This window comes from Triturus cristatus, chromosome 3_2 (genome assembly GCF_964204655.1).
Source record: "Triturus cristatus chromosome 3_2, aTriCri1.1, whole genome shotgun sequence".
Lineage (NCBI taxonomy): Eukaryota > Metazoa > Chordata > Amphibia > Caudata > Salamandridae > Triturus > Triturus cristatus.
The window spans coordinates 402,701,518-402,724,725 of record NC_140584.1 but is presented as its reverse complement, the minus strand read 5'-3'; the positions used below and the strand labels follow the sequence as shown (position 1 = coordinate 402,724,725).

Genomic DNA, 23,208 nt, shown 5'->3' with positions numbered 1-23,208 from the left:
GTTGGTCTGGGGGGAGGGAGCCCGCCGCCCGTGCCTCAAGGAACATGTCCCGGAGATACGGCGCAATCTTATCTGGGCGCAACTTATATAAGTCGATGGGAAGGCCATTAGGACCCATGGCCTTGCCAGAAGCAATAGAGCGAATGGCCAAAGCAATCTCATCCAGCGACGGGGCCGCGTCCATCAATAATATATCCTCATCAGATAGAGACGGCAAAGCAATGTCTTTAAGCAGCAGGCGGGAGTCTTCCTCCGATCGCTCAGAGACCGGAGAGTAAACCCCGTGAAAATACTCCGCAAAGCAATCAACAATATCACCGGGGTCCGTCACACACACACCATCCACCCTCTCAACAACCGGCACCACTCGACTCGCTCTCTCCTTCTTATCCAACCAGGCAATCAACTTCCCCGCCTTATCACCCATATCATACAAACGCCCCTGTTGCTCCCTGCTCATACTCTTAGCAGATTCAGTAACCAGCGCCTTGTAGTCGGCCTGTTTAAGCCCCAGCACATGCAGTCTGTCATCCGTAACACCTTGCTCCAAATCGCTCTCTAACTCGGTGATCTCATTTTCTAGTCGAACCACCTCTTTCGCCTCGCATTTTTTGGTATGGGAGATGAGAGACAGGGCCTGGCCCCGGAGCACCGTATTAAAGGCCTCCCAAAGGGAGACGGCAGAAGACACCGACCCCACGTTGTCGTTAAAATAGTGTTCAAGGGACCTAACCAGGTCTGCACGGATCGTGGGGTTTCGTAGGTACCAGGGGTTGATCGGCGCCACCCTCCCCACCGCCCCCAAGGCGATATCTAAGTGTTGCAAAAGAGGGGAGTGATCAGATATACCGCGGGCCAAATGTCGCACCTCCCCAATCATCCCAGCTTGGGCCGCAGGCACTAGCATATAGTCAAGCCTCGAAAGACTACCGTGGGCCCCGGAGTGGAAGGCATATTGTGCTTGTCCAGGGTGTTTCAACCGCCAACAATCTATCAGTCCCAGGGTATCCAGAAAGCCCCCAAGCCAGTTCTGGGCCCGAGGGAGGTCCCTAGGGGGGTGCCGATCTTCAATTCCGGAAACCACTGCGTTAAAATCCCCCCCCAAGACCAAAACCCCCCCCGGAAGCCCAAGTAGCAGGCGCCCCAAATCAGCAAAGGTGGCCGTCTGCAGGTCCGGCGGCACGTAGACAGTAACCAGCGAAATCAGCTTACCCTCCCATCTCCCCACCAGCGCAGTGTAGCGCCCTCTGTCGTCGTGGAGCACCTCATCCACCTCCAACGGGAGAGAGGTCCTAACTAAAATGCCCACTCCCCTCGAGCCAGAGGTGAAACCAGAATGGGCCAGAAGGCGATATCCCCGCCTGTTCATGGTATGGAAAGAGTTTCCTATTAGGTGCGTCTCCTGCAGAAACACAATATCTGGCGAAATACGTTTCAAGAACTGCAGGACCACCCCCGCTTTATCCTGTCCCCCAGCCCATTCACATTCCATGAAAGAAGTCTCAACCCCTTACCCCCCATCCCCCCCAGCACAAAATATCCCCCTCCCGGAGAGCACAATCATAAAAACACAACAGAAAACATTACCCCGCCTTGTGGTGCAAACAAACAAACCCCAACCCCACCCCATCAGCCCCAACAAAACTCCCCCCTCCCTGCACCCCTGCGTGAGCCCAAACAGCCCCCCCAACGTGCAGTGTGCCTGTCGCCCCAACATGAAACTCGCTACAAAGAAGACAAGAAAAACCCCAGAAGGAGGAAAGGGCCCCAGCAAGCCCCCCGCAACCTCCAAACACCAAAGGGCAAAGTGTTACAAACTGGAGTCCAGTGCAGCCACAGGTGCAAATCGTTACCAGTCCGGTCCATAGCCAGGATCCCAGTTCTATTCCTACTCCGCTGAGCACTCTCCGCTCTCCGCCATCCGACCTTCCCGACCTCGACCCCTAGGTAGGGCATCCAGCCAATCTCCAACCGCCTCCGGCCGGTCGAAGAAATGCGAGCGACCCTCTAACTCAACCCGCAGCCTAGCCGGGAATAGCATCGCATATTTCGGCTCCATGTCCCTCAAGCGCCGTTTGATGGCCAAAAATCCCAGCCGTTGCTTTTGAACCGCTTGCGTGAAGTCTGGGTAAAAGCTAACATTAGAGTTCTCAAACTTTAATGGCACAGCCACCCTCGATGCCTGAAGGATAGCATCTCTATCCCGAAAATTAAAAAGCCGGGCAATGATAGGCCGCGGGGGAGCACCCACCTTGGGCGCACCGCCCGGAATCCTGTGGGCCCGTTCCACAGCGAAGAACTTGCTCAGTCCCTTGGGTGCCAGATGAGTCACCACTAGATCCTCCACAAAAAGATCCGCAGCAGACTCCTCCGATCGTTCAGGCACCCCAATAATACGGACATTATTCCGCCTGGCCCTGCTTTCGGAATCCTCAAGGCGACGATCAGTCAGGTCACTGGCGAGCCGCAACCTCCGTACCTCCGTCTGCAAAGCGGCCACATCCACAGTTAGACTCGACGCCGCTTGAGTCAATGAGTCGACCCGGTCATTTGTTTTGGACAGGTCCGCTCTGACCAAATTCACATCAATCAACACCGAGTCCAATTTATTAGCCAGGGTATCAAATTGCTGGTTCACAGTCGCCTTCAGCTCCTCAATGGCCCCCATGACATCCAGCAGAGTCAATTCGGACGATGTGCCCGAGGCCTCCTTGGGCCGCTCAGGCGATTTATGTGATCCACTAGGGGATCCCTTTGACAGCGCATAGCGGTCCATGTTGTTGGCCTGGGTATAAGCTCCCCTCCGGGTAGACTTGGGTTTCAGCTTGTCGCCGTCCACTCTCGCCGCCATCATCAGCGACCACCAAGGTCAGCACCCTCCAGCACCCGGAGGAAGACCAGGCGACCAATGCAGGAGATCCGGGCCACCAACTGAAATAGGCCCGTTTACAGTTCGAGAATCAGGCCATGCACTCCGTCCTCGGCGCTGCTTACCCGAAGTCCCAACGTCAGTTTCCGCAGGTCAACTCGAAACCGAAAGTGAAAGTACGGGGTACGGGGCAGGCCCAGACTGGCATGCCGGTGTTGTTCACTTCGCACCCGGGCACCTCACCAACTCGAGTTCGGGACCAAGGCCGGAGAAGGCCGCAAACTTCGGATCGCCACCAGTCCGGTTCCCGGAGTCCGATTTCGATTTGGAAAACGAGTGGCACCTTAGCGCAAGATCATACACAAAAGCCCGTCTAGAAAACCAGGATTATGACAGGATAGACGTGGGAGGTTGCGGAGGCCCCCGGGAGCCACAAGCCTACGCGGCCATCTTGGTTGCGCGCTAGGCTCCTCCTAGCTTTCTTAAAATGTTCCCTCGCTTCCTTGATCAATATCTTATTTCCCCTTTTTAAGTTTGTTAAAAGAGCTATCTTCGCTTCCCTACAAGATTTGTTGTACCATGCATTTTTCCCCCTCGTGGCTTCCGGTTTCCTCCTAATTTCCCGGTAGAAGTGACCCGCCAGGATACCGCAAAGTTCTTCGTGTGTGGAGCCTATCTTATCCTGTTCTGGGGGACCCTCACCCAAGGCAACCTGGTCCACCACCCGCTCCAAGAGGGGATAAATCTCCCTGTACATATCTTTTATCTCCGTTTGAGATTGGGCAATCTTCTCCCATCTAACTCTTCGAGCACCGCAAGTTGTGACTATTTTATTGTTATAGGGTCGATGTCCCTGCCCTGATATGAGCTATTCCCAAAGCCCTCCATAGTTACAACAAGGGGATTGTGATCGCTTTCACTGCGTTGCTTTACTTGAAACTCCAGGATCCTAGCCCACAGTCCCATATTGAGTAATATATAGTCAATAATGGAGGCTTGTCCATTCCTTTCTAATGTAAATTTGCCTGGATTATCTGCAGGGAGCCTTCCATTACATGCCCTTAATGAAAAAGTGAGGGTTAACGAGGTGAGTTGGAGAACCAGAGGTGTCCAACCTTTCGTGGAATATGAGTTGCATGGGGGGATTGCCCAAACTTGGTCCTCTTCCTGTGAGACAGGGGTGGACAACCCATTCAGAGGTTCATAATGACAATTAAAATCGCCGCCAATAATCAATTGATCTTGATTAGTAAATGTGCACAATAATTCTTCTAAACTAGTGAGAGTACTGGAAACCTGGCCATAGTTCACTGGGCGAGAATAAATGTTAATCAAACTCAGCTCATGGTTATCACGAAAAACCATGGCTAAACACATAATATCTGCTGAGTCAGTGTTGATTTTCCTGATTACGCAGCCCAGATGTGTTCTCACCCATATGCTCAGCCCACCAGATGGCCTCCCCCTTGTAGCCCTCACTGCCGGCTCCCAATAGGTAACAAACCCTAGGCAGTGATAAGCCTTCAATGCCCCTGTTTCCTGGAATAGGCAAATATCATGCTCATCGATGAACTCCCCCAAGTCCGGGGAGTCCATCAGCGAGGAGAGGCCTGCCACATTCCAGGATAACATTTTTAAACCCTCTCCATGATTTAAACAATGGATATCAGTATATATGGTTTGCAGGGTAGTGTTGTTTCCAAAGGGGTTTCTTATGTTTTCCCTAATGTTGTCAGTTGTCCCTGGTGGTAAGGGAAGCCTAGGGGACATCAGATGGTTGGGAAGGATATCAGTATGGGTCTCGTTTATCTTAAAATATCGTGCCTCCAGCGTATTCACCCTTGTTTGTTGATATATCCCTTTTGTACTTCTTTCGTCTTGATCAAGAATCAAGCTGGGGTCAGGGGAGCTCCAATCCCTCCCCATATTTTTGGGACATTCCTTTCCTCCCATATTGTCGCACCGTCATTCTGTGCAATGGCCTGTCCCTGGGGGGCTACCTGCCAACCCACCCGGTCAAGAGCCTCCCCCTGGGTGGCATTACAGGGTCTAGCATCAACAACTGGATACAGTCAATCGACAAATTGGAGCGAACTGTACCTATTGTGACATGGTATAGTGGGGCATGGGTCGTGGGGATGAGCCTCTACAAATCCATATGGCCTCGTACCCATCTCCCCTATGGCCCCATAGAATTTCTCATAGCCCATCCTATGGTTGAATACTTCCAACGGGTGGAAATATGGTAGGAAGGAGGTTTGAATTCCGTCAACTGTTTGGGTCCACCCCCCATCTCCCAAATATTTGACCACCATTTTGTCCCTGAAATTAACAACGATGCAGTCTCCCCTTACACTTTTCACACTCCGGCCTACCCACGGCAATCTGCGTACCATCATAATTTCCCCATCTATCTGGGGCGGCAAGGGTCTGTTTAAGTTCAACCAATGAATTACCTTGTGCTTCAAAGACATGTATGGTTCAGCTCTATCGGGAGGGAGTTCAGGAACTCCTGTTAAGACTACGACATAGGGACTACACTCTGGAGGGAGGTCAATTCTCGGTATAGCTTTTTGTCTTGTAGATGTGTTTTTACTGACATGGGTGGAGGGTGATAGTTTATGATGTTGTAAAGATCACCCTGATCCACTCATATCATTAGAAACCTGCGCGGCTTGGGAGATAAGTGGAAAAGCAACATTTCCATCTTTATTTGATACTATATCCCTTTCTATTAATCGTGGCTTGCTAGGGGGGTTTAGATCTTGACCCGTCTCAACGCGCGATAAAACAGTTTGTTGACAAAGAGCCTTCTGACTCAACTGTGCCGTCACTGCACAATTCAAATCAATTGCATTAAGAGTCAGCGTTAATTTTTCTTCCAATATGGATAGTCGCTTAGTTAAAGGAGATAAACTCCCAGGGATTAAAGTTTCCATTTTTGCCCAAAAAGCATCATTAATTAAACACTGCGAATCTTCTTCCCTTATCGGTGCAATTGAAATAGAAGCCATAGTGTCCAACATAGAGTCTTTGGGTAGGCCATTTTCCTGGGTTAAAGAGTTAGGGCCATGTTTTATACTGGGCGTGCTTTTTTGTTTTTTATTATTAGAGTTCCTCGTGGGGCCCCCTTCTCGCTTCTTCCCCTCTACTACTGATGAATTCACTCCTGGCCCCTTGCTTCTTACAGACGGGTCCGTCATAGACCTTGTTGTTACTAAGTTTGTAAAGATTGGAGCAGATGGGAGAAGCTCGGGGCCTATTACATTAGTCTCTATAAGCTCTACATCAGTGGGCTTGGATGGCATGGAACCAACAGTAGAGACTAAATCTGTTAGCAATGGCTCGACTAGTTGGCCATCAGCAAGCAAGTTCATGGCCTTTTCAGGGGAAAGTGCGGACATAATACCTCCCAAAGAAGAGCGTTTTCCTAATAGTGGATCAATGGATAAGCGGTGTTCTGTAGCGGCAATCTCATAAGCGAGGACGTTGCTAGCACGAGTGATAAAATTATCCAGACTCCCTGCCACACTGCAACCCTTAGAGGCCAACCTCATAGATCCAGTAGCCATAGTACGTCTTCAAATGGGAGGATGCTCGAGCAGCTTGAATCAAAGCCAAGTGTCAGCCAAAAAGATCGCATATGTCCTCTTACCAGTGTTCTCAATCCTTGAGGCAGCTAGTCCTGCGGGGGGTACACCAACGAGGGGGGGCCCAGCCCAGCCTGCTCCAGCCTCGAACGGGCTCAAACGGGCCCGTCCTTGGCCCGGGCTTCGCCCGGCGCGCGCCTGCGCGCGTCCCACAGAGCGTGATCCATAAAAGTTTTTTAAGACCTGGCTCAGGTGGCTCAGGTGCGGCGAGTATTCCGTCCCGCTTGGCCCCCTGGACAATGGAGTCCTCGAAAAGAGCAAAGGCAGCAAACAGGGTCTCTAGACAGCGAAGCGGCTCCCGCGCAGCGGGAGCGGCGAGTAGTTTTTAAATCCCTTGGCTCAAGTGACTCAGGTGCGGCGAGTATTCCGTCCCGCTTGGCCCCTGGACAATGGAGTCCTCGAAAAGAGCAAAGGCAGCAAACAGGGTCTCTAGACAGCGAAGCGGCTCCCGCGCAGCCGGAGCGGCGAGTAGTTTTTAAATCCCTTGCCTCAGGTGACCCAGGTGCGGTGAGTATTCCGTCCCGCTTGGCCCCCTGGACAATGGAGTCCTCGAAAAGAGCAAAGGCAGCAAACAGGGTCTCTAGACAGCGAAGCGGCAATCAATTGTTTGATGCCCCAAAGCTGCCAAAGTTGATGTTGTGCACATTTGGCCATGGCTGCTATGTGGCTGTGAAGATTGCGATGATTGTCAAGGATGATATCAAGTGATCTGGCACTCTGCACAATGGTGGGGCAGCCATTCAACGTGGGAAGGTTAGCCATCTATTCTTGTACCTAAGTTTTTGCTTTCAGTGGCTAAATCAAGGGAAATGTAGTTTAAGTTGGGTTCAGTATAAAATGGTGGTTGGAAATCCAGTTTTGAATCTTTAAGAGTGTGTTTGAAAGCAGGCCAATGTCTTCTGGGGAGGAGATTTTCAAGGGTATTTGGGTTCCGTCGGCATGGAGGTGGAAGTGAATCCTAAAGATGCTGAAAATTACACATTGTGGTTCTATGTAGATGTTAAAGAGGATTTGGGAGAGGATAGAGCCTGGTCTCGAGAATGAATTACCCATTTTCACAATTTGGGAACAGTTGGTTAGGGATGAGGAGAACCAGTTGAGGTCTGTGCCTTCACATCCATGCATTGTTTTAGAGTACGAAGAAGGACCAGGATGCAGGAGTTACTGAAGTCGAGGATTCTAAGGGAGTCATTAACTGTTTGGAGGATAACAGTTTTTGTACTGTGGTCCTGGCAGAAACCTGATTGGAGAGTGTTTAGGAGGTTGTTTGTTCGAATGTGTGAAGTGTGCTGCGACCCTCTGCGACTTTTAATGACTTTGCCAAAATATGGGAATGTGGAGACTGGGCAGTAGTTGTTCATGTTCTCTGAACCGTCATGGGGATTGTTATGGCCATTTGGCCCAGCTGCATCAATTACGTCAGGCTTCTCTTCTCAGGCCGTGTTTAGCAGCTTGCAGCCTTCGACCTCTGCTGATACCGCCACTGTGCTTGACTCACGTGAGGAGCCGAGTGAGTACGGGTGTGTGGCAAGGCGGCGGGCATTTTTCTGTGCCCGGGAGAGCCATGGGCATCCCTGGGGTTCTCAGTGCCAGTGGCAGATTTACACTCGCAAAATCGTTTGAGAGACCCCTTACTAACGGTGACGCCGTTTTGGTGCCATGGCGAAGGGCAACCCATTTCAAGCGCTTTAGGGCTAGAGTCACTTGGAGCACTTTAACGTAATCCTGAGCAACTGAGCACAGAGTCTGTATTGGCGCTACGATGGTGTCTTGACAGGGGATTCTACAGTTTACCTACGATGGGCTGCTGATGGTGGAGGCAGTGGCCAAAATATCAACAAGATCAGGGTAGGAGGTTAGTGGCAGCTACAGGTTGATGATGCTCTGCTTTTTGTGTTTATACCCCATAACTACATATTTTATCTGCCTCTACATGCAGAGTTTTAAACAGACTAATAGTCTAATAGACTTACAAGGTACTTTCATACCTGGTTACTGTATTGTTGCTTTTGCTGTTTGTTGTTGCGACGTCCAGTTCAGTCAAGTCCTATTCCATGCACCTTGTGTTGCTTCATCGAACCCTGAGGATTCTGCATGGGACTTTGTGTCCCAGACTGCCTGCTACCTGGGAGTAGGGGCTCCTGCTGGGTTCTCCTTGTTGTGCGTTGTATAGCACCCATCCTCCTACTGCAACGCCCATCCTGCACCAGCCACACGAAGAGGGCAGGGCCACCTTCCTTGGCTTGTCTCTTTTTTTTTGGGACACTTGAAGCAAATGTGAATTGGCAGCTCAATTTTGGCTGACTCCTGGGCGTAAGACAAACAGTATTTGGATGGATGATGGGACAGAAGTTGCTAAGAAGTAGTTAAGACTCTGATTTGAATGGACGCTCAATCCACATCTTCTCAGCCATGTTGTCCTTGCTGTGGTTCTGGAGAGACTGGCCTTTAGCACCATCCTTTGGTTGACCAGTAGATATCACCTGTGTGTGCCAGGGGTATGCTCTGAGTTGTTTTTGTCATTTGTTGTTTAGAATAAGGGTAATCTCCTTGTGAAAATTATGTCTGTACCGGTACTGGTACCAGTTCTGTATGGGTGTTCTCTTGTGCCTTTTCTCTCAAGACATGCAAGACAAGAATCATGGGTGAAAGGAAAGTAGAGTCCACTAATGTGGGGGGTAAGAGTCCCAGTACAAATAATACCATTTCATTCTTTTTGAACAATGCAGTGGGTGCTCTCACAGAAGAAATCTACAATGTAGAGGAAATACTTGTCCAAACCCAACAGGTATTGGGTGCCTCTCCATCTCTGGCAGACCACACTCTTAAAGGTTCAGATGTTGTCATACAGACCCAGTTCCAGTGCCCAGTCATGAGCCATCCTCATCCCGATGCCTCGAATCAGGCCAACCTCTCTTCTGCCAACCAACTGGACAATTGTGGCCCTTGAAATTCATCGAGTTAAGGGGCGGCGTGGCCAAACATAGAGGAACTAGATCAAAGTCCACTCAAATCAAATGGAAGAGGAGGGAAAAGAGGTAGCCCACCAGTAGTACATGAACAATGCATTTTATAAGAATCTCTTCTAAAGTTGGAAAGTAATATCACTGGACTTTTAGACAACCTTTAACAGAGAGTTTCTAAATAAGAAGGAATGGTAGGCTCCCTTAGCAAAGAAACTGGATTACTATGTGCTCAGCTGGCCCCCTCCAATTTCAAAGGTCTCTACCTGGTAATCTCTTCTTATGTCCCTACCCTGCTTTCCAGCGTAATTAGCCAGGTTGCAGTCAATTCATCACCTATATCATATCAGGAGAATGGGGAGTGGGCTAGGTTCAGGGGCAACTAGTGACATTGGCCCTAAGCACCCAGAGATACCTCTCACTCCCCAGCAGACTTTCTGCCCAGGGAGCCCTCTTGAGGAGAAAGGGGGTCCTAAATCTCCAAACACCCGCGTAAGACATCTGGATCCTAGTAGATGGAGAAGCAATGCTCAAACTGCAGCATGAACCTCCTTAGCCCCTGCTCCCAATGAGGCCATCCAACTGTCTCCAGCCTGTACACCTTATATACTAGTTCTGGATAATGTACCTCAATTGAAACCAGCTGAAACAGAATCCTACAATCAAGTTAAAAACAAGGTGGTTCACTAGCTAGCTGAGAAACTTGCAAATCTTCATTAAAAGTGGCTATTTGGTGAAATAATTATGATTAGGAAAATAGGTTGGATCGAGAGTAGCCCCAAAGCCACGGATGATGATTGCATCATGATCATCTTTGCCAAACCTTTTACAGTGGGTTCTATTTTGAGAGAATTTTCATCTCTCCCCTTCTCCCCTTCTCCCCTGGACCAATCTCTATGCTTCCTCTTGGCTTCTTCTACAAACCCCATTGGGGAAGGGAGGGGCTAGCCATAGGGGTACATTTTTCCTAAGGAATTCGGCAAGTTATAACTTGGCCCAGTTGCAGAGCCATACCATCCCCTTGTGCAATTGATTTAAAGCACTGAGTGGGTCGAATGATCAAGATTGACTGGGGTACAATGGGCTGATTCCACCTCAGCCAGTGCGAACGACAGCTGGGCCTCTAGACTGTTGAAAGTCCTATATTGCAACAAAGCGAGGATCCAGAGAAAAATAGGAGACCCAGAATTAATATGTTTTCTTGAATCCCACAACATGATTAATTTACAGGAGATATAGGACACCAACAGGGAATGAACTCTGGAGGGCTATGCGTCTTTTAGCATAATGGGCACCTTTATCCACAAGTGGCCGAGCCAGCGGGGGCCTAGTTACACTAGTGAATTTGGGTTTGGTTTGCAACCCCAAGATGATTTTCACCAATGTCCCTCACTTTTTAGCAGTCCTATTGAATTTAGACCATCATTTAACTATTCTGTGTGTTAATTTATATAATCCTATTCAGAGGAAAAAGAACTCAAGGATTCAGGAGGAGGTGGGCGGGTTTTTAGATGTTTTATTTCTTTTTCCTGCCACCGAACAAGTTGAGCTGATTGTGTCTAGATACTTTAATGTACGTGTGTGCGGGTATTGTTTCCTGTTTGACCCTAAGGAGAGAGAAGGTATCCCTGTGGAACAGGTTCATGTTAAGCATTCTGCACAAGGGAATGGTCTAAATGATTTGGCTGCTAATTTTAATTTACTTAACCATCTTTCTATGTGAGCATTTAAGCAGCCAGACAGTGTCTCCACCTTCAAGGGTCAAGGAGCAGCAACTATTATTAGTTATATTTTTGTATCTAGGGGGCTTTTTTCTCTTTTGTCTAGTTTTTCCCCAGAATGGAACCTGAACAGTGACCACAATCCCCTAATTGCCATTCTTGTATGGGAGAAGAAGTCCTGAGAAATAAGCGGCCTATTCAAAACTTTAGTCATCTCCAAAGACATAGGTCGTAGGATTAAATGGGGAGATGTTATCCCTGGAAAATTCAATGCTAATATGTTGTTGTCATGCCAGGAGGAGTTTAGAATTTGCCTTGATTTTAAGGCCTCATATATTGACATCCTCAGAGCCTTTAACTCCATCTGTGAGTATATTAAACAGACACTTACCAACTCAGGATGAGCAGGTCCATCCACGCCATGTAGGTGGTTTGATAAAAACGGCACCAGGGCAAAGAAGAAGCTTTTGATACCGCTCAAAAGTATCCCACCAGGTAGGGACAAGGTCAAAAGGTGTGATCAGCAAATAAAGCAGCTATTGCTAATAGAAACCTGCAGCTCAGGAAAGAGCTGTGGGAAGAGCTGGTAGCGGCCAAAACATCAAAGGATAGCACCAAGTTTTAGGTGGTTCTGAATCACCCTTTCTTTCAGGGAGAGTGGCTGTCAGACCAGGTTGTCTCTGTCCTGACCCAGGCTTGGGTAAATAATTTTTCATCCCTTTATGACTGTGAGGGATCCGAGACTCTGCCGCACCCTATCAACAACACTAACACACTTACTATCCACTGGTCGGAAGTCAAAGACACAATTTCATCCTTACCCCAGGGCAAGGGCCCTGGTGCTAATGGGGTTTTAGGCGACTTGGTAAAATCACTAGTGCATCTCTTCGTTCCAGTTTTAATTCTTCACATAAATGCGACCATTAAGGCCCGGAAATGGTCCGTTATTGTCCCTGTATCCATAAAATGAGACCGTTATTGTCCCTATATCCATAAAATGAGACAGAGCGGATGCTGGATGCTAAAGGCCAATTTCCCTGATCGACGTTGTAGTGAAGATTATAGGGAATATTATTTTGGAAAGACTCATTACCTGGAATAATGAGAAGGGAATCCTTTCCGACCTGCAATACAGGTTCAGACCCGGGCGAGGAACAGTCAAGCAAAACTCAAATTTACACCTCATAATATCTAAATACACCAGGGCAAAAAGGGACTCTATCCACTTGGTCTTTATGGAGATCTCAGCTCTGGATTGTGTTACCAGAGATAAGCCCTGGACTGAGCTAGGGTCTGCTTCAACAAAACAGACCATGCACAAGTATGTCCTGGTCAGAGCCTCCTCTCCCTCCGAACATGCCTAAAAGGCAACGTCTGTGTGTAACAAGAGGGAGAGAGAGGACTAGTTAGCTAGTCCGAGTCCCCGAGGGTTTATATGTGATTAAACAAAGAGGACTAGCTTAAGTTGACCAGAGTGTTACAGTACTCAAATTTAGTTCTGTCACGGGCACCTTGTTGGTGTATTCATGAAGCCCTCACCCACCAACCTAGTTGGTGGCATGCTTCATCATCGGGCCCACCCAGTGACACCTAGTATGTCCCGGGTGTGCTACGACGCCTGATTACAGCGGAGCTGGTATATTGCTGAGAGTGCAGTGAGGTTGGGTGAATTGTGATTTATAACGGCTTGGTGGTGGTCCCAGTACCCGAGGGTAAATTAAATTTTAATAACTGGGCCGTCACCGCCAGTTAAAAGTAAGGCTACAGGACACGTGAGGGTGGCGAGTTACTGCCCCCTGCGTCCTTCAGATGGTCGACATGTTTCAGCCAGTGCCTTAGAGTGTTCTGGCTTTCCTCAGGACCGTTTTTTAAAAAAAGGTGTGGTGAAATAAAACAGACTTAGTGTTGTGGTACAGACTATGTGATACACTCACTAAGGCGTTTTTCTATATGTGAGAGGGGGAGGACGACGGCGGGACAACAGGTACAAGGCAGGCACTGACCAGAAAGACTGGTCATCCCCTTACCGCTTCCCTCTCACATATAGAAAAACGCCTTAGTGAGTGTATCACATAGTCTGTAGTCACATAGTCTGTACCACAACACTAAGTCTGTTTTATTTCACCACACCTTTTTTAAAAAAACGGTCCTGAGGAAAGCCAGAACACTCTAAGGCACTGGCTGAAACATGTCAACCATCTGAAGGACGCAGGGGGCAGTAACTCGCCACCCTCACGCGTCCTGTAGCCTTACTTTTAACCACTGGTGACGGCCCAGTTATTAAAATTTAATTTACCCTCGGGTACTGGGACCACCACCAAGCCGTTATAAATCACAATTCACCCAACCTCACTGCACTCTCAGCAATATACCAGCTCCGCTGTAATCAGGCGTCGTAGCACACCCGGGACATACTAGGTGTCACTGGGTGGGCCCGATGATGAAGCATGCCACCAACTAGGTTGGTGGGTGAGGGCTTCATGAATACACCAACAAGGTGGCCGTGACAGAACTAAATTTGAGTACTGTAACACTCAGGTCAACTTAAGCTAGTCCTCTTTGTTTAATCACATAAAAGGCAACGTCGCCTTCTGACCTTTTTGAGGTTGGATATTTTTCACCAGTTTTTGTTTCCGAAGTGGGCTTGGTATAAACCATCTAATATGCCTGTTTGCGACTGTGATAACATCTCGATTTGTGACACCATGCATGTATTACTTGTTTGCCATGAATGTTCTTATCTTTGACATAGGTATATCAGGCCTCTCATGATTTATGAAAACTTCAGACAAATTAGACCGGCATATGTTTTCTTACAGCTGCTAGCAACCCCTAAATTGTGCTTTTTGTATCACATTTTCTTTCTGGCGTCCTATTTGTAAGCTACTAAGTATTGGAATTTCAGGAACTAGGACTCTTCGGATAATTATGGTAATTTTAGTATTTATTTAATTTTTAATTATCCGTTCTAATGTACTGATGTACTTTTTTTCTCAATTTCTATTCAATGTATTTTTAACTGATGTATGCCTATTTTGATATATTTTCTGGTGCTCAATGAGATATACACTCTTATGATTTTATCAAAAATCGAATGAAGTTTTACGATGATGATGACGTGACCCACTTTCAGTTGTTCTGGAAATAGACCCTGTTTGAGAGAGGAGTTGACTATGGTGGTCCATGGGGGGAGTAGGTGTGTGGCAAGAGATTTGCTAATAAAACCTGGAATGGCGTCTCGAAGGTGGTTTGATGGTTTTATTTTGGAGATTTTTCACTGTAGATCCTGTTTGGAAATTGGGGAGAAAGATGACCATGATTGCAACACCTTGCAAGGTAGAATCTCAACCATTAATAACTATATTGTGTGTGAGGAACATCTACACTGCTCTTGCTGCGATCACCTCTCACTCACCACTTGCACTCTTACACATCCACCACTCTTGCACACTGTCCTCACTCTGGCCCAGATTTACTGAGGCTTTGAGCTCATGCAAAGCAATGTAAAGCATGGTATTTACTATGTAGTACAAAAGTTATTTTTGTGTAAGAAGGGTGCCTTTTTCTTCGTCTATTAAAAACCTCTTTGAATCAAGGGGTCGTTCCTGGGGTACATTAGGGCTAAAGTCCATGGGTTTTGATGCCATGCCTGATCTACAAAGATAGCCAGACTGGGCTTTGCTTTGAAAACTAACACTTTCTTGAAGTAGGCTTTAACAAGTGGAAACCTGTTTCTTTCTCAAAAGTTAAAGAAAAAGATGCATTTCATGTGTGCAATAGTGTACAGCACATTACCAATGTGTTGGATTCTTCCGAGCTTGCCTATGCATATGAGTATCTACTGGAAGGCTGTGCTTCCAGTACAAATCCTCTGTTAGTCAATGCACACTCACATCTGCAACATGGTGTAGGCTTGCTTAACGTAAGGCAGCCGTGTTAGAGCCCCAAAGCATGGGATGACAGCAGTAGCCAGTCTTAGGAGATGTGGCTTTGCGCCGTGTATTGCCCCATGTACAACGCATGGCAGTAAATTAGCTCGCTGGGTTAGAAAAAAACAATAAATCTGGGACTATGGGTTTGAACACAAAATCAATATAAAAATCAGACATTTGACACATTCCTGCAAATCAATTAACAAAAGAGACTTTGAGTTAACATTTTAGAAATAGTAAACGTGTGTTCATTTATTGATTACCACCCCCACCCCCCTTCATTGCAAAGCATGCATTGAATAGTACATCTAGTCTCTCCTTGTGACAGTAGAAGGCTTGGCGTTCCACTGTTTGCTTCAGAGCAGTTCAAGAGAAATGCATTAGACACTCTAACAATGTCAAAAGGAGAAATCTAAATTCTATCTGCCTATACAGAATTCTTAAGAGTTTACAAGAGACTGGAGTCTCTTAAGAGCAGGCTGCTGCCTGAAGTGCCCCTGACTCTGCTGCAGTCCTGCTTCCCTTTCTGGTTTTTTACTTTTAAAGCGGTGTTCCCGTTTTTTAAAAAAACAAAAACGTTTTTTCTTCTTTTTGTCATCGATACGTACATTCGTTCTTAATGTGACAGAAAAACATAGAGCAAGAAAGTGAAAAATAGCCTTTGATATTTACTGCTGTTAAATTGTTAGTTCATAGTGAATATCTTATATGATTCATTTAGCTGAGACATGTCCTAAATCTGAAGAAAAGACCACACACACACACACACGCCCCCCAACATTACACCAGGGTTCCAGATAGTTTAACTACTTAAATATGTATTCATGTGCCACGTTGCTTTCTCTAGCAGCCATAATTCAGCAGCTTATAAACGAACATATTTATTAGCATGTAGACTTGTTCTTGAGTAGGTCAAATTAACAGAAAATTATACGCATGACCGGAAGGGAGAAAGCAGTTTAAAGGCATCTCAGAATTGACTACCGAACCAGATCACATGCCAAACAATTTTTAGGAGCCTTGGCTCCCAAAACAGTGACATTCTGGACACCTAAAATGGGACAGCGAGAGGTCCCGACTGGTCAGTGTCGCTTTACACGGACTAGGCTTAGCTAAGAGTAATCTAGCTAGGGAAGTGGTACTGGGCACTCATTTTTGGGGACCAGCACTTCTTTTCCCTCATAAGACTTTGATCCTGAGCAAGAGAGAGAAAAAGTCAAAAAGGGGAAAGAAGGAGGAAGAGAAAACCAGAAAAACTGTGACAAAGGGAGAAAACAGGGATTAAAAAAACCTGAAAGATTGAGTTAAATGGGCAGTGAGTGTCTGGTGGCGGATTGAGGAGGAACAAGACTATGCAGCCTTGCTATTTAGCACCCCGACAATCAGTAGCGCATCTTTAGGCTTCTTCTAAAAACCTTGGGCCCACTCACCGGTCTCCTGCATTGATCCGGATGGCCTGAAATGTTCATTATACAAGCTGTACCGGTGCAGTGCGGCTTCTGGTCTTCATCAGAGGTCAGCCTCAGGAGTGGGCAGGTGGAGGCTGACAATGATGGTTAGTAAACAAACGTGCAGATAATTAGCCTAGTGCTGGAAATGGGGAAATGTATTAGTTGAGAGGTTTGTATGCCATAAACATGGTGATATAGATATCTTCTCTAAAATGTTTAGTGATCGCTTATTACAGCCAGAAGTAGGAATAGTAATCCATTTGTGGCCCATGAACCTGGACAGAATCTCATGGAATGATTGGCCGTGCACTGGAGCTAAATGCTGACAGAGAGGGATTTTGAGGAGTAACATTTATACATATTTCTCAACCTTTAGAGCAGTGTCAGCCCGCAACATTTTCAAAAAAATGCAGCATCAAAACTGGGACTGCACAGCTCCTTGTGCGAGTGCATTCAAAACCTTTTTGAAGAGGTTGGCACCTGTGTGCATATCGGTGAGCATGGTTATTCAAACTATGCAGAGGCTTCTCCAAATAGCAATGCCCTGCTAGGTAATGGCCACTTCTCAAGGCATGGAAAACCAGGGAGTCAACACCAACACACGTCCCCTGAGTGAAGGTGATCGGACCATCACAGTTCTAATATGGAATATCACCTAAGTGAGAATGATGTCAGATCTTGCATATTTACTAACTCATCCACCAATACACTCCTCTCAGTGAGTTATGTACCTGCTCCAGAAACCTCTCTGTGACCTACCTCGCAATCATGCCTTAACTGTACATATTCTGTGAGCTATGATAGCTTGGACTGGTCTCCTGTGCTGGATCTGTTTTGCAGGGATTTGGAGATTGCACTTACTCCATTCTGTGAGACAGAGAAACTTATTTTTGCCACTACTATGCTGTACTTTTCTGTGCGGAAGCAAAGCTTGCACTTAATACTGCCCGATTGGTACCTATCCTACCATGGAGAAACTGTGCTCTGCTGCCACCCCAGCTCTACCTTCCCTCGGAAGGAGAGAAACTTGGTCTGTTTCTGCCTAAGGTGTACCTGCTTTGCGATGGGGAAGTGTTTCTACTGCTGTTGCCCTATATTACTTAAAAAAAGAATATATTGACTGCATTTATATAACATTCACCAGGGACTGTTTTAAAATATTTGATCTGGTCTATCTGCAGTCCTGAGGAAGGGACCTGAACCATAGTGGCAATATCTGAATGCCGAAACATGTTGAAAGGAAAGAGAAGCATGGGTGATTGCTTAACACTCCTTTTTTAAAACTTGCACGAGGGAGACACCAATTTAAAAATCAAAACATTTTTAGCTCTCTTACGCACAATTTTGACATAGGTCTGCCAGTTTAGAAAAGGGAGTGACGACTGTGCATTTGGTGGGTGTGGGTATATGTATGCTCTTGAGTGGAGGTGTAGAAGTGAATGTGTGCTTGTGTGCCCGCCCTACTATTTATCCTCACTACGAGCCAACTTTGATGGGTAATGAAATAGACTCAATTTGGAGGGAAATGTCTGTGTGGGGTCTATCACTCGAATGAGCCCATTCGGTAATGGGGTGTACACTGCGTGGAAGCAAACGATGTGCCTAGCCCTCTGTACCTTTTTATGCATCCATTAGAAACAGGCATGACACGGACTTCGATTGAAAATTCCAATAATTAAAACATCTCGCTTTCGTACAATTATAATGTTGAGCCAACAGGTTTACATTAGTAAGAGCATTACTAATACAGTCAGCTTTATTTTTGCAGGATTAAAGCAAACGAGATTTATTTAATAGTTAAAATAAAATAAAACCACACATGCGGAGCCCAGATTCCACACACCAATCCGCCTACTGAGCCCCTTTGGTAGGAGGTTCCACAATTGACATGACATCAAAACACAAAAGCCGCGAGAATGCACATTTTTACTGATAGGCCCCCGTGTTATATCTTCAGAAATTCAAAGCTAAATCTTAGAATCCAAGCCGCAGCTCATAGCAGGGCCACATTAATCAAAGGCCAACAGTGCTCAAAGACGTTCATCAGTCACAGACACAGTCCACATTGTGTGGGGGATAGCCTGTATCACACCTGCGATACCTGATGAAAATCAAGATATCAATCTTCAGCTGCACAACTCCCCAATCCTGACTTGCACTGTATGGTAAAGGCGAGTTGATGTGGAATTAGAATAATAAATGAGTACATCCCTATGTATTTTTACCTTGATGATAATCCTAGTAGTTGATACAATGACCTAGGTGGATGGTTTGTAGTTAATATTATGAATTACTGCTAAATTGAAAGGAGGTTATAACCAGAAAACTACAATGTTAGGTGAAGTATAAGAGGGATTAATATCCCCTTTCGCAGCAGAAAGTAATAATTACAAAATAAATTCTAAACTTCCCCTCTCACTCTAGAGGAATAAGACAACAGAAAGAGAAAAAAACTACAAAAAGAGTGAAAACTCCACCTGAGCAGCACGCAAGGTTTAGATTTTCAGCACGTACCTCTGCCTGGGAGCACTTACCTCAAAGTGTTTATCTGCCTTAAGTCAGCATCCCAAAATCGTGCAGACAAACCGAAGCGCAGGGTTACATAGTGCCCAGAAGTGTTGCCTCACTTCCTTTAGCTATTTACGCGATGACGCTCACGACAGAAAGTTCTCATCCTCTCCGAGTCTGTGAGCTCTGCGTGTAAGTGAGAGTCTTGTTTTCAAGAAGATGCTGAGCTTGGGCAATGCACAAGTCAGAGTTTGGGCAAAGTTTGCACAACAACAAAGACATGCGTCAATGCTGTTTATGTTGGTGCATCATCTTTGTCCTGAGGCATGCCCCTGCAGTTGGAGGAGTGCAAGTTGAGTGACTGTGGATGGCCGAAGCTTGGAAACTATCATCTAAACATGTTGGTATGATGGAGTAATGCTGGTACTTACACTTTCAAGAGGAGGTGCATGAACCCAAAGTCTTTTAGAAGCCTACAGTCCGTGCTACAAATACTGTCGCCATATCTCACTCTTGCAGGCTCTTTTTCAGCCCTGCTTTCTTCCTTTGTCACCGTTTTCCTGTCTCTCTCTTCCTCACTTTTTCTTCTCTACTACCTTTCTTTCTCTTGCCCTCAGTCAAACTCAGATGATCAAAAACAAGCAATGGGCTCCGGTCTTCCAAGGGGGGCCCGTCTGTACCGCTTGGGGAGTGCAAATTGAGTGACCGTGATAGAGGCAGAACTATAAACGATAAAGGAGACATGAGAGATGCAGCTTCTCCATGGACATGCTGCTGAGTGTTTACTCCTGCAAACACGTTGCTATGATGTAGCAGAGCATGCATGGCAGGCTGGATCCCATAGTGGACTGAAACCTGCCCAGACTGTTTGATTCAATCTTTCTATATCACAGGCAGATTCTACAATCGACGAATGCGGATGTTTTCGGTATAACTGTTGCCCCAGTAAAGCTGTCGGAGTTGAGGCAGAGTCAGTGACACATAACTGACAAGTTACTGACTTCTCCTCTCCCCCTCCACCAGCCATACCTCCTTTCAGTAACACTGGCTTGTGGGATAATAATGGATGCTGGTAACCAAATGGTCAACAATGTTGCGGAATCCAGTATCTGCGATATAGGTAGGGTTGTGGCGGAGATGGTGGGTCTGGCATGATAGTTTGTCCTGGAGGCAGTAAGTAGAAAGACAGTATGGCCTCAGGTTGGGGCTTTGTGCAGCACTGTACTGAATACATTGAAAAACACATTCTTCCATGGATGCAAGGACATCGGGATGTTTGGAATGTTTGAGTGACTGACACCGATAAAAGTTGAACATTTTTCTAGATGATGAAGTGGAATGTTTCCAGGAAGTTGCCTGGGTTGAGGACCACAATTGTTGAAATTGTTTCAGAAGATTGCTGAAGTTGAGGTTCGTGATTCACACAAAAGTCTCAGTAGACAATTCTAGTCCATTGTTGCAGAGACTATCTCGGGAGTTTACTGAAGCTGAGTGTGTAAGAAGGTTTGCTGAATTTAAGGTCCATGTAATTGAACATGTTTTGCTAAATTATTGGAGTTGAGGTCCGTTACTGGGGAGAGTGTTTGAGTAGCTCGATGAGATCTAGTGTTGGTCAGATTATTTCTGGAGGTTACTGAAAATGAATATTTCAGAAGGTGAAGATGCAGGTACTAAAGGTTAATGTGTTAAAGTTGCTAAGTTTGAGGTCAGTGGGTATGGGCGTTGCTGGTGGTTGTTGAGGGCTGGTATTGCTGAGTATATTTTTGATAGTTGCTGAAGGGAAATATTTTCAGAAAGCTGCTGAAGTTGAGGTCAGTGATGGTTGAAAATAGTTAGTAATGCACTGAAGTGGAGATGAATGAGGATGTAGAGAATGTTTCAATATTTTGGTGAAATTTAATATTGGTGACAATTTAGCTGAAGGATTAAGGTCAATGTTTCCGAAAGCTATTGAACCCAATAGTCAATCAATCAATCAAAAGACCTTTATTCGAATTACTTGAATTCATAAAAGTACAGACATAAAAACAATTCATCATTACAATATACACAACACAATATCTCTAAAAGTTATAAGGAATTAAAACAACAATCTTTCAGGGATTTTCCATCATATTGCGTACACGGATTATTAATCTTAAAAAAGTGCCAGTGCGAAAAATCAGTTCCTCAGAGTCCAGGGAGAGTAACATTTGACGAGACTCCACAAGAGAGAGGGGTCTGTATTTTCTAAAATAGGGTGTTAAAAACCAGTTAATATATTTTAAATAAAATTTACAGAAAAATAAAAAATGTAAATCATTCTGCTTACTGGTGCCATCACAGGGGCAAGGGTTGCGGTCAATAGTAGAATTATAACCCAAGGGGAAACCCAACATGAATTTTATGGAGCCTGCCCTTAATCGAAATAACAGAGACCTCTCCCAACTAGTCATAGGAAGAATGAGATAAAGTGGGAGAGGTTGCCTGGGCAGGTCGTTCTCAATATATCTGGTAACCGTAGCTTTCGATATTTCCCTTTCCAACCGTTCTGCCTCATAAAGTGCATATAGTGCTTGTTTGACCTCTACCTTGTCTTGACATCCAATTCTGGAGGGATCTACAAAGAGATCACCTTTGTTCACGGCATTTAATGATTTTGAAACTCCAGCTAACCATGGAATTAAAAGCCCGTGATCGCATTTGAGACAGTCTTTAATTATGTCTTGTGTTAGGGAGGCTGCGTTATTCCTCCAAATTCTCAACCAGAATAAAGCTGGTCTGCTTCTAATGAAATCACAGACGTAAGGGAGGTTTAGCTCTTTGTGGCAGATAAATTCAGAAGACGAAATTGGGGCACCCAAAACTTTTCTGCAAAAACGTGTCTCTTCTCGTTGGATGCCGGGATTTTTAGCAGTAGCCCAAACTTCAGCCCCATAGGTGGCAACAGGAACACACTGTAATTTAAAAAATTTTAAAATAGCACTGGTTGCACCTAATTTCTTAGGGCGTGGGAGACTCAGTATTGAGTTGATGGCCTTCGAGAACTTGCTCGTGGCGTGGGCAGAATGCCCACTCCACGAGTTGTTCGCAGCGAAGGCCACCCCTAAATATATAAAAGAATTCACAGAGTCAAGTTTGTCAGACCCGATATGGATGGTGTTAAGTTTCCTTTTACCAGGTCCGCATGACATAACAAAAGATTTTTTAAAGTTCACACGCAGATCTAGGCCCTCCATATGATGTACAAAATTTTCCACAAGCACACGGAGGGCATTAGGGGTGCGGCCCATAAGGACCGCATCATCTGCGTATAATAGAACTGGCAAGGGGTGCCCCTGAACAGTTGGGACATCTCTAGTTACTTGTTTTAAAGCCTTTGCTATGCCATTAATATAAATGATGAACAACAGGGGTGCTAAAACGCACCCCTGTCTGACCCCCCTACCAATTTTTATAGCACCAGAAACTTCTCCTCCCGACCCAATCCTAACTTGTGCCCTGAGATCAGTATGGAGATGCGCCAAGAAGTGTACTAAGGGCTCGTCCAGTCCATAACTGAGAAGCATTGACCACAATTTTGATCTGTTTACCAAATCAAATGCGGATGAAAGATCCATGAAAGCGAGGTATATAGGGGAAGATCGGGCAACGGTATACTTATCAATTATTAATTTTAGATTCAAGCATTGCTCGACCGTGCCCACCCCACTCCTGAATCCCATCTGACATGGATCCAATAGGTCAGAATCTTCAGCCCACTCTACCACCCTGTTATAAATAACTCGCCCAAGTATTTTTAAGGTATTGTCCAAAAGCGAAATTGGTCGGTAGTTTGCTGGGTCTGACCTGTCGCCCTTTTTGTAAATTGGAACGATAATACTAAGGGACCACGTCTCAGGGATGGACGCTCTTGACAAACTATTAAAAACATTATATAAGATTGGTGCCCATAAATCTGAGCTGTGTTTTATAAGGTCTATAGGTAGGCCATCTGGTCCAGGGGCCTTGTTACCAAGGCTCTCTCTAACGGCTATCGCCACCTCGGAGAGATCAAACCGTAAATCTCCCAGCTGTCTCAGATCCGGGGTGATTATTTCTTCAATGGGAGCAGCATAAATATTGGAGAAGTGGG

General features: G+C 46.0%; 1 protein-coding gene across 1 annotated transcript in view; it reads right to left on the bottom strand.

The window, feature by feature from the left end:
- Positions 1-19,183, bottom strand: part of CSF3R (colony stimulating factor 3 receptor) — a 180,129-nt gene extending 160,946 nt beyond the window's left edge. The window contains exon 1 of the mRNA XM_085647921.1: positions 19,121-19,183. The gene's annotated coding sequence lies outside the window, so the exon portion shown is untranslated. The remainder of the gene's footprint in view (positions 1-19,120) is intronic.
- Between the last annotated feature and the right edge of the window lie 4,025 nt (positions 19,184-23,208).